The 14,245-nt window shown below is 44.2% G+C and overlaps 1 protein-coding gene across 11 annotated transcripts in view; it reads right to left on the bottom strand.

The window, feature by feature from the left end:
* Positions 1–14,245, bottom strand: part of LOC102094974 (USP6 N-terminal-like protein) — an 82,896-nt gene that overhangs the window by 44,466 nt on the left and 24,185 nt on the right. The window contains exons 2-3 of one of the 11 annotated variants that reach the window (XM_065065010.1): positions 2,692–2,823; positions 1,673–1,859 (exon numbers count right to left, since the gene is read on the bottom strand). The exons of 7 other annotated variants lie outside the window; for them this stretch is intronic. The gene's annotated coding sequence lies outside the window, so the exon portion shown is untranslated. Of the gene's footprint in view, positions 1–1,672; positions 1,860–2,691; positions 2,824–6,480; positions 6,574–14,245 lie in introns of all 11 variants that reach the window. 3 more of the 11 variants (XM_065065011.1, XM_065065012.1, XM_065065014.1) reach the window with 3 other exon arrangements.

The raw sequence follows: 14,245 nt of genomic DNA, 5'->3' as shown, positions 1-14,245 counted from the left end.
AGCTTGAGAAATGGGAATCTTCCTGTTCCGAGATCAAAACCTGGGAGAGCTGAATGCATCCTTCTTTAAAGTGCGGCTGGCAGCTGGACTCAGCATTGTGCAAGACAGCTTGGAAAAGGGCAGTGGAGGGTGTTTTGATAGGAAAGGCACAAAGAAATCACATTTTTATTCCTAAAGTAAAGAGTGAGGCTAAGACAAATAATAAGATCCATGCTTGAGAAAGAACATGCCTGCAAGCCTTCAGGTAAGACTTCAAAATAGAACAGCAATTGCACTAGAGAGTTTTGAATTTTGTTGTTTACAGAGCATCAAGTCCTTCAGCAAGAAGGATTTTTCCAGAGAACAAAGATCAGAACTCCTTTGCAGAGATCAGGGCTCATTTGCTCTTCATCATCACACTTAGTTGAGAGTAGTCTCTGTGATTTAAAGCACAGTTGCTTCAATCTTGTCCTGGCTGAGTACAAACCAAGGAGTTCATCTTCCCGGTTCCCATTTCCCACTTAAGTCTGGACCTGGATTCCCATCTTGGGTCACTGACTGCACTGTCTTTAACTCCTGTTTCAGACAGATGCATGGCTGCAACAAAACAAAAGCAGGACCTTTCTCACCTGCTCCAAGCACTCTATCCTCTCCTTATGGCTATCTTCCCACCAGATCCTCTCCTAGGACCCACTAAATCTCTTTCGCAGCAGTAAAGTGTGCTGTGCTAAAGCTATTATGTGTTTCTCCAACTTCCTTCCATTGACAGAAAACAAAAGCTTGTACTGTTGCTCATCATTATAAGAAAATATTCGCTTTCCCAGATTGTTTCTCCCCTCCTTGTTTTGGAAGGGTTTTCAGTAGAATAACAGGGTCACTCCCAACGAAGAGCAGCAGCGGGTGATTTGGGACAGAGGCCCTTCAGAGCCCACCAAGCAAATCCAGCCTGGACCCAGGTGCAGACTGGCCCTGCCTTTCTCATCCCTGCTGCAGACTGCATGCTCCACCAACTCTTCCATCACCTTACAGGTCCTGCAGAGAAGACGATGCTCCAGCTCTACAGCCTGAAGAAATGAGGCTAGCTCCACACCACTGACCTGTCTTTGAGTGGCTGCCCCCATTTTCTAGCTGCAGACCAACTGCAGAAGAGACTCTGCTCACTCTTGAGTATCTACTGTATCATACTCTGAATATTAGCTCTTTCTCCCTTCTCACCATGCACTACGCTTCCTTCTTGCCAGATGCCTTATCACCACATTTCAACCCAAAGCCATTCGGATTAAACTTCCACTCTTGCTGGTGCTGCTCTTTTATTCAGCAACCAAAGAAAATACTCTCAGCACCAGGCACTAAGCCCACAGTGCTCCAGCCAATGAGCAATGCAAAATTAAACACAGGTGCCACATGAAAACACAGTGTCAAGCTTACAGTTCCCAAAAAAGCACTGAATACATGCACGCACTTGATCACCTTTTTTTTTTTTTTTTTTAAGCAACCAGAGTATCAAGTGTCAGGTCTTAAAACCCAGAAGGGCACCAGAAGTCCAAGTATTATTCAGGATATGCAATACTCAACTACTGCAAGCCAAGCTGACACCTTGCAAACACCTAACTGAAAACCGTCCACGGTGGCTACCGGCAAGCCCAAACAGCTTTAATACACACAGGGCAGTTCCCTGCAACAAAAACATTACCTGGACAGCCACTCCATAACCCAAAACCAATGCAAGGGAAAATGTGGAGTTGCAGACATGTTCCTGCAGGAGCTTGGCATCAGCCCTGAGATATCTGCTGGTGAAAGCTCTGAGGAGGTCTCATCCAGAAGAGGAAAGGTCAGGTCTTAACTTCAACAATCTCTTTGGCATGAGGCTCTGCTGAAGACTGAACAGATTTTGAAAGCATGAGCTTCAAAATAAATAAATAAGTAAATTCTTGGACCAAGAACACAGGAAAAATAAATTAATTAAATAAATAAATAAATAAAGAGATCACTTTGGCAAGTTTCTGGTCTTGAATGATCCAGAACCTCTTCCAAGCAAGATCCTCTTTACTGTGGCAAGTCCTGCCCAGTCCTGCAGCAGCACAGGGCTTGCAAGCATCCCTGTACCCTCTACTCTCCCCCGCCAGCAACTGCAGGATGTGGAGTTCTGTGTTTCAGGGAGCAGCAACCCTCTTTTTTAATGACTCAAGGCTGGACCAGTGACCGCGTGTGGTGTCGACACCTTCAGCAGGCTGTGCTATTGTTTCTGATGGTGCCTGTGGTTGTTAAAAAGGCACCATGGCACGAAAGGACTTGTTGGCAAGCAAAACAGTCTCAACTCAGGGAACGTTTTCTTCATTTCATTTACTGACAATTAGTAGGAACTCCTCATCATCGATTTGGGTATTGAGGGGGGGAAAATGTAAATAAACAAGTAAACAACCACTTAAACATCTTCCTTGCCCCTTCCCCAGGCCCAGCCTAAGCCACACACCGCTACAGCCCCACCACCACGTTCGATTTCCACGATGCCCACCCCAATGCAGCAGCACATCACAGATGCCGCAGGGACACCTCTTGCCTGTCCTTTGTCCTGCCTGCATTCATGTGGTGTGTGCTTATTATTTATACCCAGTTTAATTGCTCTCCTCATCCCATTGTCATCAGAGGAGAAACACTAACTGTGCAGTTCACTTTGGGAAGCCCAGCCATCTCCATTGGTAACTCTCCTACCTCTTTGAGAAACATTTTCGTGGCTGCTCTGATGTTTGCAAAAGCCCAGGACCAGCCCATCTGACGCCCAGAATCTGTGCTGGCTTTTCAGTCTGTAGACATCAGGCAAGAAGAAGCCCAGCAGCCTGTGGACTGATGAAGATGACCTTCAGATTTTACATGGCAATTTGTTCGCTCTCTTATCATCTCAGAGACAACAACATTTGCAAGCAAGTCCCAAGTGTCTCCAATCAGTCACAGCCCAAACCACTACACAAAGACCTGAAATTTAAGCTGTCATTCCTTACGCCTGCCCTCCCACAGGATTCCTGCACTACAGCTTCTCTATCAGCATATCATTCCTCTGTCCAAGATTCCCTCTTCCAACCCCTTAAACTTGTTGTCTAAATTCAGTTTTTTTATTCTATTCTCAACTGCTTTTAAGAAGCAGGTGGTGGAAATCTTGCAGCTACTGCAGCTGGGGGAAAAGCTGAAGCATAAGGCATCCCTCTGACCTGGGAAAGATCCCTCATGAGATGCACGCAACTGTTCACATCACATCCTCTTAGGCACCAAAATTCACAAGAAAACTGATTTTAATACTTCACATGCCTGTGGGCTGCTCCTCCCTCTTCTTCTCCCCCCAGCAACATGCCTTTGCCTGAAAAAGAGTCCGGAACTACAAAAGCTTTAAAGAAAGTGTTGGAAGGTCATAAAAGAACAACAACTTGAGAATAGCTGCAGCTAAAGATACCAATCCCCACACCCCTTCTTTAGAGAAAACATTATCAGATGTCACTTCCCAATGTCAAAAATATGTTTGTTTTTAATTAAGATTGTATTTTGAACACTGGATTTTCTTGCCAGGGAACACAACAAGAGATCTTGGGAAAAGACCTTGTTTGTTGCCTCAAAGATCCCACTTTTCTGTGCCATCTGATGGAAAGATACTGTCTGAAACTAGCACCTGAAAATCTGTATTTTCTTCTAGCACAACTGAACTTTGCAAAATAACTTTCTAACGAGAACAAAGTATTCTGGACACCCATACTGAGTTGAAGTGCAATATGGATTTATTTTTATTTTTTAATACTTCAGAGTACTGAGGTAGAGAACATGGGAAGGAGGTAACATCAACAAGCAGAGCAGCAGTGCAGAACAAGCATTAGCACAGGGCTAGAAACTGCATCTTGTCTGACCCAAATCCTAGGTAGGACTTGAAAAATCTGCGTTATGGACAGACGGAATTAGTTGCTCAGTGTGCTGCCCGAAGTCCTCCCAGATCTAAAGGATGCAATCAACATTTAGTGGACAGCAAAATAGCCATGATGTATGACAACCTGATGGTTTCCTTCAACAGTAGGATGAGCAGAATAAAGCAAGTCAATTAAATGCCCCCCAGCAGAGAGTTCTGTACCATTTAATTGCTTAAATAAGCTCTAGTTTATTGATCACATAGAAAAATACCCAAGAATTGCTGCAGGCATGTAAGGGAATGCCTGTGCTAACATTTTAGCAAACTAAGCATGTACAAGGGGAAGGTTAGCACACCACAGCATGCTTTTTCCTCCAAAGATGTAAATGAAATCCAGGAATAACTTCTCCAGAAGGCTCAGAGACCTTGTCCAGGTCACACTCTTTACCTTCTAACCTTAACAAATATATACCTTTCCCCCATTTAGAAACACTCAAAACAATACTTTTTAAGAAACCACACACGTAAAATAACGTTGTCAGTCCATTACTTAAATGGTCAACTCTCGCCCTGCTGTCCTCCGCAGCTGCCCCCTTCCCTCCACCATAAAACAAAAAGCACATCTCATATGTGCTCATTCCCCCTGCACTCTGCCTGTGCATGCAGGCCTTTGTACTTTTAGTCCACATGCTCCCCTGTCAAAGTTTTTTTGAAACTGGCCCAATGCAAAATTTAGCAGCATCAAAGATAGAGCGTGCAAGCCTCCTGCTTCCCTGAGAAGTCAAGGTGAATACCTACCAAAAAGCACTTCAAAGGACTAACCTGAAAGCGATGAGCAGGAAGACAACCACAGCTATATTATACTGTTAAAAAGTTTGCTAAAGTAGATGTACCAGTCTGCTGGAGGACCTCCCTGTGCTATCCCCAGAGGAGGAGGAAGAGTGGGTTTATTTTGAAGGACAGCCACCAAGCAAGACCACACAGATGCACTGGGAAGGAGGCAAGGCTCAGCTTCACAGCCCCCACCTCCCACCATCCACTCATCCTGCAGGAACTTGGAAGACATGCCCACATGATGTCATCACTGGGTTGGCATCTAAATAAAGGAAGCTTTTTATAGATTTTCCAACTGACAAACTTTACCTGGCAAACTTCGATTAGCCAAGACTTTGTCAAGCAGAAGGGAAAGAAAAAGGAAAACAATAACCATACCACTGCAGGGGCCAAGGCAGGTGGACAGTGTCTCAGGAAAGAAAACAAAACAAACCCAAATTTACTCCCTAATACCTGCCTGTTGGATAAAATGCACAGGTTAGAGCAGCACACAACATAATGGAGATGTGTTTTTACACCATTTGTCACAAGGAAACGCAGCCTATTTCTGCACCAGGGTAGGGGAGAGAAGGATGAAGACAAGGAGGGAGAATGGGGAGAGAAAAACTGTGCTTAGAGAGTAAATAAAACATACTTCCAAGTCAGAGGGTTTTCCAGCTTCATATTATTCATATGGCAATTACTGTGCTTCCTAAAAGCAAACTAGGGGTTTCTGCATATTCAATAGACTCTTGGCTGCAAACACCTTAAATTCAAGTCATCACTAAGCAGCAAAACCATCTGGCAGTTTGGTTGAGGTTATCATGTGTGCCTGCATGTCGTTCTATTCTTTGAAGCTCTTCAATGCTTCCACAGTGCTATGGAGTGGTTTCCCCTTTCTCCCTCTGCTCCTTGCTCCATCGTCAGCCAGGCATCTGCTAAGAGAGCAGTTGCAATAGTCCCATGATTCATGCTGCAGTAATGTGGGTGGGAACTGCTTCCATGCCCAGCTTCTAAGGACACAGCCTTTTATGGTATTTTTATAGTAGAAGCGTAGTGTTGAAGTTGAAGTGTAGTGTACATTTTGCCTTTTGTCTTGCAGGAGTCTCAGAGAAAAGAGCTCATGCCCCTCCCTGGGCTTCAGGATGCAACAGAGAGGAGCCCATGTGTGTGATAAGCAAGCCAATGCCAGGCTCCATGCATTCCCTTGCCTGGCCATGCCAGGGACGCTCAAGCATGTCACCTGCTCTGCCTGGCAACACCACAGCTCATCTGCAAGCTCTGCCATCAATGCTGTGGGTCCCTGGGCAGCTCGGCTGCCCCATAACCTCCGAACCAGACATGAGTAGGGCGTGGGTGTGAATCATGGACACCTTACACTAGCAACCTCTTCATCATTACCACTGATGAGCCACAAGACACGCTATTTCTACATTTCATGGGATGTTAGCATTTGAGATACTGGCAGGGCTGCCAGAGTCTCATCTGTCTTCCCTCAGGATGAGCTGTTAACTTGACTGCATCTTTCCAGCAAGTAGAAAATTAACTCTGTAGTGTTTCTACTGCATAAAAATTTAGCTGAAACAGGCCAAGAGGTTACTAGGGAAAAGCAGGCAGAGGTGTTGCACTGAAACCATGTTAAAACCACCAGAGAGAAGCACAGTGTCAGAAAAAACACTCTCCAAGCTCATGGACCACAGCACATGCTACTCAACGTTGGCAAGACAATGAAGCAGACTTAGCTGTGCTCTTTAAAAGCTGAGGGCCACATGTGAGATTAGGAGAATATCTGAAAACCTTACCCCATAGGGTTTGAAACAGGACTCTGGTGGCAGATGTGCAGTGGACTGCTTTACAGGACAGCTCTTGGCTCTCCTTTGCACTTGAAGTATCATCTGTTCTAGAAGAGAAGGGTATGAAAGTTTCTGCATCCCCAGTCTCAACTCTAACCAGCTGCTTATTTTAGTCTTTTTAAAGCTGTTAAATTCAAGAGGAAATTAAATTATAATTCACACAGACCTAAAAAGTCAAAGAGAAAAGCTATCCAGATGCAGGAAAAAGTAGTAATTGATCTGCTTGATGCCAAGCCACTGACATTAAAGATCTTTTATTCCTTCTGAAATCCCAGTGAACTCTGGATGGAATCAGCCTACCAGTCAGGACAGATGAATGACAGACCACCCCTCAGATTTCACCAAGTAGGAAGATGCAGTGGAAAGCTGCTCCAGAGCAACTTCTCAGATACAAGAGGCACAGTGGACGGGAAGTTTGGGAGAGGTCCGTGTCAGCAAGCACTACACAGCCCACAACATACCTTGGAGGCAAGCCAGAAAGACTACTGCTGCAACAAAAATCCCCTTCAGCCCTAATGCAAGTTAAAAGGTGGTTCAATGCATTGCCCTCAGCGCAGCAACCCCCAGCATCTGCTCAACAAGATGCCACACACCAGGGCAACAGCCAGAACTCCCCAGACAGACCAAGATGGAATCTTTTGCTCCCCGAGCAGATGAAATACATTTCCAAGTTTAGGGAGTCTTCTTGCTATTAGGTATCAGATTGAGATTACCAAATTAAAATTAAAGGAAAAAAAAAATAATGTGAAAGGCTCTGTTCTGTTCAAAGGAATACAATTAATTTCCTGTAGTCTTGCCCTAAAGACCATAACATCACAGACAGCTACTATCACATCTTACTCCTAAATCCTCCAGAGCCAGCTTGGTCCTAGGAAAGCAAAACGAGCTCTGCCTCATCTTGTTTCTCATTAAACTACTAAATATACACAGCAGTGGCTGTGTAAGAGGTAGAGCAGGTTACTTGATTTTCATTATCCTTTATTTGGACCAGTATTATCAAATTTGATTAAAACAATAATAAAAACAAATAAAAACAAACAGGAAGAAAAATGAATGGAACACAGGAACCAGCCTAAAGTTCCTATGGGTAGAAAAGAGTCACATCCAAGCCTGAACTTGGGTTCACACCTCCGACGCCACAGAGACCTCTCTTTATGTAGCCTTTAGTTTTCAACACCTGCCATTTGTACCCCTGGGAAAGGTAAGGTAATGGAAGAAATGCCAGTTTGCCCTGACAACCTTAATTCTGCAGTTGCTGCAGGTGACTTGGTGCCACTCTGACCTCATTGTGCTGGCAGACCCCAGGAATCCTGCCCCTCAAAACCATCCACCCACTCTCACCTCCGGCTTTGCAGTACACCTGCATTTAACAACATTTTGAAACTTTCACCCACAAACAATGCACAAACAACCCAGCCAGCAGGTTCTCTCAAATCTAAAAGCATAAGATTCCAGTTCCTACAGAGCAACAATCTCCTCTGATGTAGAAGTCAGCTGGTGGCAGCACAGCCTGAGCTTGGATACATACGCGCTTGGCTTCATCCAGGCTTTGCAGCCAATGGTGTCTCCAAAGAAGCAAATCCAGGCAGTCCCTCCAAGCACTTGCAGCCCTCTTCTCCTCCAGCTAGTGCTCTAGTGACCACCCTGCTGAAGCCCACTGGGCCTGGGGTGCAGGTCCCCTGGAGCAGACCAGTCTGTAGCTTGCTGATATGGCTGTGGTAAGGGATGGATGCTTTTCTCTCTTTGTGGGGAAAGCGCTTGCTTTAAAACAGCCTGCAGAGGATGTGGGAAAATGTGCCCCTCCAGGGAAAGAGGCCTGTGCTTATAGCATTGGTTAGCTGAACGACACAAGTCTGACTCCACTGAAATGAATGGTAATGCTGCTAATGAATTTAGAACAAAATTCAGATTTCCACTAGCCTTCACACAAGACCCATCTGAACTAGAAAAGAATGTTTGACGGAAAGACTGAGCTTCTCCAAGATCTGGTTCCTCATGAGTTTTCCCTGCTTATCTTCTTCCTTCCCCCTCCCAAATTTGCAGATGGATTTAAGCCCACAGTAGCTTCTGCTCTGGACACTTCTCAAAGCAGTTTACATCATCAGGGTTGAGCTCGATGTAATGACTACAGGAACACTTGCAAGGAAAAAAGAAAAATAATCCGAGAAATCACGCCCTTCACATGACCTGCAGATGGTGCATTCCTCCCACCAGGACCAAAATTGTTTAAAAGACAGGTAAGAGCCTTCTAGAAGGAGATGCAGGCAGCGGCAGTGGACCCTACTGCCCAACTTTCAAAGCCCTTTAAGATGAAAAGGAAGTTCTTCATTGCCATCCCAGCCAGGAGTAAAGAAGGGGACAGTGGATTGTGACACAGGTGGTGCTTAAAACAGACCGCCCGTAATTTTACAGAAAGGGGGGAAGAAAAAGCAAAAGAAGCATCCCACTTTGTACAGACAATGACCTATTCCCTTCACCATTTTTTTGCATGGCCACAGCTTTCAGCTAAGGATCTACTTTGCTGAAATGAGCAGGCAAATTGTTTAGTAACTGGAGGCTTTAAAAGCCTTGCAAGAAAATGCAGTAAAAAAAAATAAAAGTCAGCAGGGCAGGTTGCATTTGACAACTCATTTTTTCTGTATGCAATACAATGCTGCGCAGAGAGACATGGCATTAATCAACCTATTTTGGCAGTGCACATCTAGCCAGGAAGGGCAGGATGCATCTCAGCACAGGTACTTGGGGGACACTCTCCAAAGGGCTCTGTTTACCAAGTGGGATCCAGTGCAATCTTTACACAAAACCTGTAAAGCTCCAAAGTAATCTAAAACAGATCCATTCTTCCTTCCCACTCCACAAACACAATTCAAATTTGGTCATCTCCTAACAATAAATGAATGACGCTCACTTAAGCCTCCGCTTCAGTGCTGACATAATCTAGGTCCTTTCATTCTTGTACTGCATGTGGTAAAGATGCTTTTGTACATCCTCTGAAGTACTCAATTTAAAAAAAAACATGGCAACTAGGCCATTGCATTCAGCTGCTCTTGAAAAAAAAGCCATTTCCCTTCCCTATCAATAGGTTCCTAGGAAGCCTGGACAGAAAAACATTGCCTAATTCAAACTCAGCTCCACTAGGACAGCTGGAGTTGGGCACTGGGGATGGGGACGAGCACAGCTACTGGGTACCACTTGGGTGTGCAGCATGAAAAACACCAGCAATATGATGGCATATGGAGAAAATATGGAGAAAATATGCAGCAGCCAGAAGTCCTGTTTTAAGGCACTGAGCGTGACAGTGCAACTGGAACATTCAACAGGTAAAATATCATATTTTCTTTAAAAACTACTGAGTACTCCTAAGTCTCTCCATTACCTTTTAGAGGATGAAAGGATTATTCAGTTTCAGTATTTTAGCATGACAAGGACCGGAAGAACCAAGAAGAAAGTTTTCTATTATCTCTGCATGGCAGTAAAAGTTTAAGGTGTTTTGGTGGTGATTTTATTTTTATTTTTTTTTCCTTGTGCATCTGTAATGCCTCAGAACTATGACACTACTGCACGACAGCTTTTGAAGTTCCTCTGCTGGCACCAGCAACCTCCTTCTTTCTGAAATGGAAATATTCAGACATTTGGGCACAGAGATCAGCTGGAAAGAACAGTGCAGCTCCCACTAGAAAAGCCATTAACTAGGAAAAAAAAGAGACATTTGTCTAAGACGGAAGGCCCATTATTTGTCTTTTTTTATAAAACAGAAAAACATTCAGATCTCTGTGTTCATTAAAAAAACAAAACAAACACAAGCATCAGGGGCAGAAAATCTAACAATTTTAACATGACCTAACTGTTGCATTATCCCTTACAAATAATTTTAGCAGACTTTTTCCAAATCCCACTACATGCTGTTATGAAGCCATGTTCCAAGATTTAAAGTTCTAAAAATAGAAGCCTTTAACCGCAACATCTGCAAAAATATGCCACATAAAATAAATACATTTAAAAAAAAAAAAAAAGAAAACTTCAAGTCCTATTCTGTTACAGAGGCTATTCTCCAAACGATGCACAGAAAAACACTTTGCGCCTGTTTGCAGGGAGCAGCATCAGATTCACACATTGCTGCAGAGGACTTTCTAACGAAATTCATGCTTATTTGTCAGAGATGCAAGCTTGCAAGAAGACAAGCGGTTTTAAAGATTTAAAGAACATACTCTTAAACAGGGAAACCAAGGCATGTAATAATTAGCTGATTCCTCATGCAGCAGAAAATTTATTTATTCCAGCTAACACAATGCCATCTTTGCTAATGCGGGCTGCTGTGGCAGGACATGAGAGCGGTGAACTAAGGACAAGCTCAGCAGTTAACTCTGAATTCCCTGACTCCACTCCTGCCACCATCCACTCCGCTACTTTTCAGAAGGAAAAGAGGAGAAAGCTTATAAAGGAAAACAAGACAACAACAATTTGGGGAAATGCTCAGAACCAGATGGGTTGGCCTAGCTCATGTTGGACATGAAACCAGGGACCAGCCATCTTTTAGCCATCTTGTAAGACATGCAAAGACTGAAGGTGTTCAAAAGCTGAAATATTGCGCCTTTATTTCTAAATATACGGGAATAATATTTTAAAAAGCTAAAATAACAAGGGACTTGCATGAGATGCTCCCATTGCCACTGCAACATGCACGCAGCAAATAAGTAGGTTTTTTTTATAGCCAGTACTTAGCATTGTTTCATTGCTATTTTTCTTGAAACTATAAGAGCACTCTCCTTCATATGAACCTTATAGGAGGGGGAAAAATAAAACAGAAAAAACTTCTATTCCTGGCATTGCTCTTGCAGACCTCTGCTCATTTAGGCTTTTGAAGGCAGAAATTTATTATGTGAATTAATTAAGATAATTAAGGCAGGGGAGCGTGTCAGGGAGCAGCGGGCTACCAAGGCTGCTCCCTATCACCTGCCTTGGGATGAGTACGGCAGCTCTTGGCTGCTTTCCTCCATCTCTACCGCAGAGGAGGCAACTGGGAAGAGTCTGCTCACAATCAAGTTTACAAATGTTTCAGCAATTACCTCATCCTTCAAGCAGCTGCCCAAAAGCTTACTCAAACTTGGGCCTCCTGCCACATCATCTGTCTGCCCTACGTAATGAGCTCCTCTGTTTGCAAACCCAAGCCTTGACAGACACTCTGGCATGTGAGTACATAACACACTCAGCCTAACTGCTCACTGCTCTCAACCTGTTGCAAGGCTTTTCCATGCCCTGCACCGGGCACCTTGAGGGATGCCAGCCCCTTGTCTTCAGATCAGCACAGACTGGCACTTCACAGGCTCTGCTCCAGCAGGAAAGCAGAAGCTCAGGAGAAAGCTCTACAACAGCATTTGACTCTGCTTTGCAACGGCAGATTGTGCCAAGTCCCACCTCATGGTGGAAAGGACATATGGGCACACCAAGCCCCACGGAAATTTAGCTCCCAGGACTAAGGCCAGCTACACTGTGGCAAGTCACCTGGTTTAATGCATAGCATCTGTCATCTTTGGTCCACGCTCTCTTCCTTTCTTTGGGGGAACGACATGTCCATGGCATACCTCAACCTGGAGAGCAGAATTTTGGTGCTGTGCTGCCACAAAGTTCTTCAGGAACATGAAAGACCAAAGAAAGCCACTCACATGCGGAGCACAAGATGGAGAAATCTGTAGTACTCTGCTGTGGCATACAAACAGCAACCTAATGCTTTTTGGAGAGCAGATGACAGTAGCCTGGTTTTGCTGCTGCTATTCCTAAAGTAACAGCAGTTACATTCTGGTCCCAAGTGAAGAACAAATCCTGCACACACAGCAAACAAAAGCCTCATGTGAAACCGTAACAAGCATTGTGGGATGATGCAAAAAGGAGAGGCAAGGAGGAGTCCCACCAAGCCATCAGCACTCAGCCAGGCAGGCATCTATTTCCTCTGCTCAGACCCATCATCAATTAAATTATTCATCTTAGTGTTTGGGAGACCTTGCCATGGACAAAGGCCCTTCTCTGATCTAACAACAGCCACCAGAAGATGGTGAGGGGGAGAGTTTTAGGGAAATTCCATTGGAAAGAGAAACCAAGACACACAGGAAAAGTTTCACCAAAACCAATCACCACCCTATTTCTACTCTATTGCTGTTGGTGGATCTTCAATCAGCATGGACCAGCACAGAGAAAACACAAGGCTTGGCAGAGAAGTAGAGATTTGTAGGCTTAACTACTAGCTTGCTCCATTCGTCATCACCTCAAGCATGGTAACTGGCACAGCTTCCCCTTCGCCTTCAAAGTCATACTAAGTAATACCTCTACATGCAGAAACCAGGAGTCTATAGACATGCAAAGAAAAATCTTTGCTGAGGGAAGACCAGAAAAACCCCACAGTCAATACAGATCTGTCCTCCCCACAAAATTAAGCTGCTGGAAAGAGCCGTATATATTGTGGAGCACGACAATCAATTCACTGGATGCATTATTTCCATCAAAGCACCCCAAGCAGCAGAGCTCTTGCACAGGAACCTGTGGGTTGGGCTTTGGATGTGTTGGATTTTTATGTGTATGGACATCAACTCCGGCAATTTTTAGGAAGCAAGGCTGTTTTTTTTTTTCTTATCACAGCTTTTGGAAAACTAAAACAAGTTTGTTTGCAGCTTTCAGTACTTTTAACTGAGTGATTAAATGGAGAGAGCAGCCAACTTCCATCTTCTTCTACATGAACCACAGAGATCATGCTGTTAGCAAGCATCGCTCTCACTTCATTTTTAGCTGGGAAGACAGACAGTACAAAGAGGTGTACAGCTACAGAATGAAAAAACTGATAGGTTGCCTAATGTTTCAGCAAGAGAATAAATGCCAGATGTGCAACAAAAATGCCTGCTGAGTCATAGATGTCGGGTCACGTGCGCATATTTCCAAATTCCTTCTCTTCAGTATGTTCAACAGGTCTTCCAGCAAGAAAGTCAACACAATGAAGCACAAAACACATTTTCAACTAATTATGCAATTACTCTATTTTCTCTCAAATTAGAAGGTCAGTTCTAACCCTAAACACAGACTCCAGAGCAGCACAGCCAAGGCAGACAGTATGTAGACATGAAATACTAAGTAATGGGCATCACAAAAAAGGCATCTATGTATGGAGGCAAGAAATAAAACAACCTGCAGTAGCCACTGGTGTAATGCAAACCATGTTAGGAGCAAACAACAACTCTTCACAGTGAAAGACCATGAGATAGCAGATTTAAAGTCAAACAAAAGGAGGAAATAAAGTGACATATACTTGGGCTGTGGCATGTTCCACTACTCAGAGCAAGTTATAGAAAGTGTCTGCAAAGTAATATGCAAACTTCAGGAGAATAAGACCATCTGCAGTGGCTAAACTAAGTGACCCATTCTCCTTCCCTGAGGACACACTCTGCTTGTCACATGCAGGGGATAGTGGCAGAGTTGGACCCTGGCTGGAGCCAGTGTGGCAGGTCTTCCACTCTTGAGCTACCATACACTAGTATAACAGTAAAGCTGGGGGAGATTTGGGCTCCAGCATTTAAGCCCTCTGTCCTGGCATCTTAAGACACTATCTCTGCCAGGGGTCTGCAATATGAGCAGACCAAAGAGAGATCACAAGGTCACAAATACTTCTAACTGCCCTTGCAGAGAACAACCTGCTCTTCCTTGGGCAGAGGATTCAGAGGGGAAATGCCAT

The sequence above is a fragment of the Columba livia genome, chromosome 5, assembly GCF_036013475.1.
Source record: "Columba livia isolate bColLiv1 breed racing homer chromosome 5, bColLiv1.pat.W.v2, whole genome shotgun sequence".
Taxonomy (NCBI): Eukaryota; Metazoa; Chordata; class Aves; order Columbiformes; family Columbidae; genus Columba; species Columba livia.
This window is presented reverse-complemented; position numbering and strand designations above follow the sequence as displayed.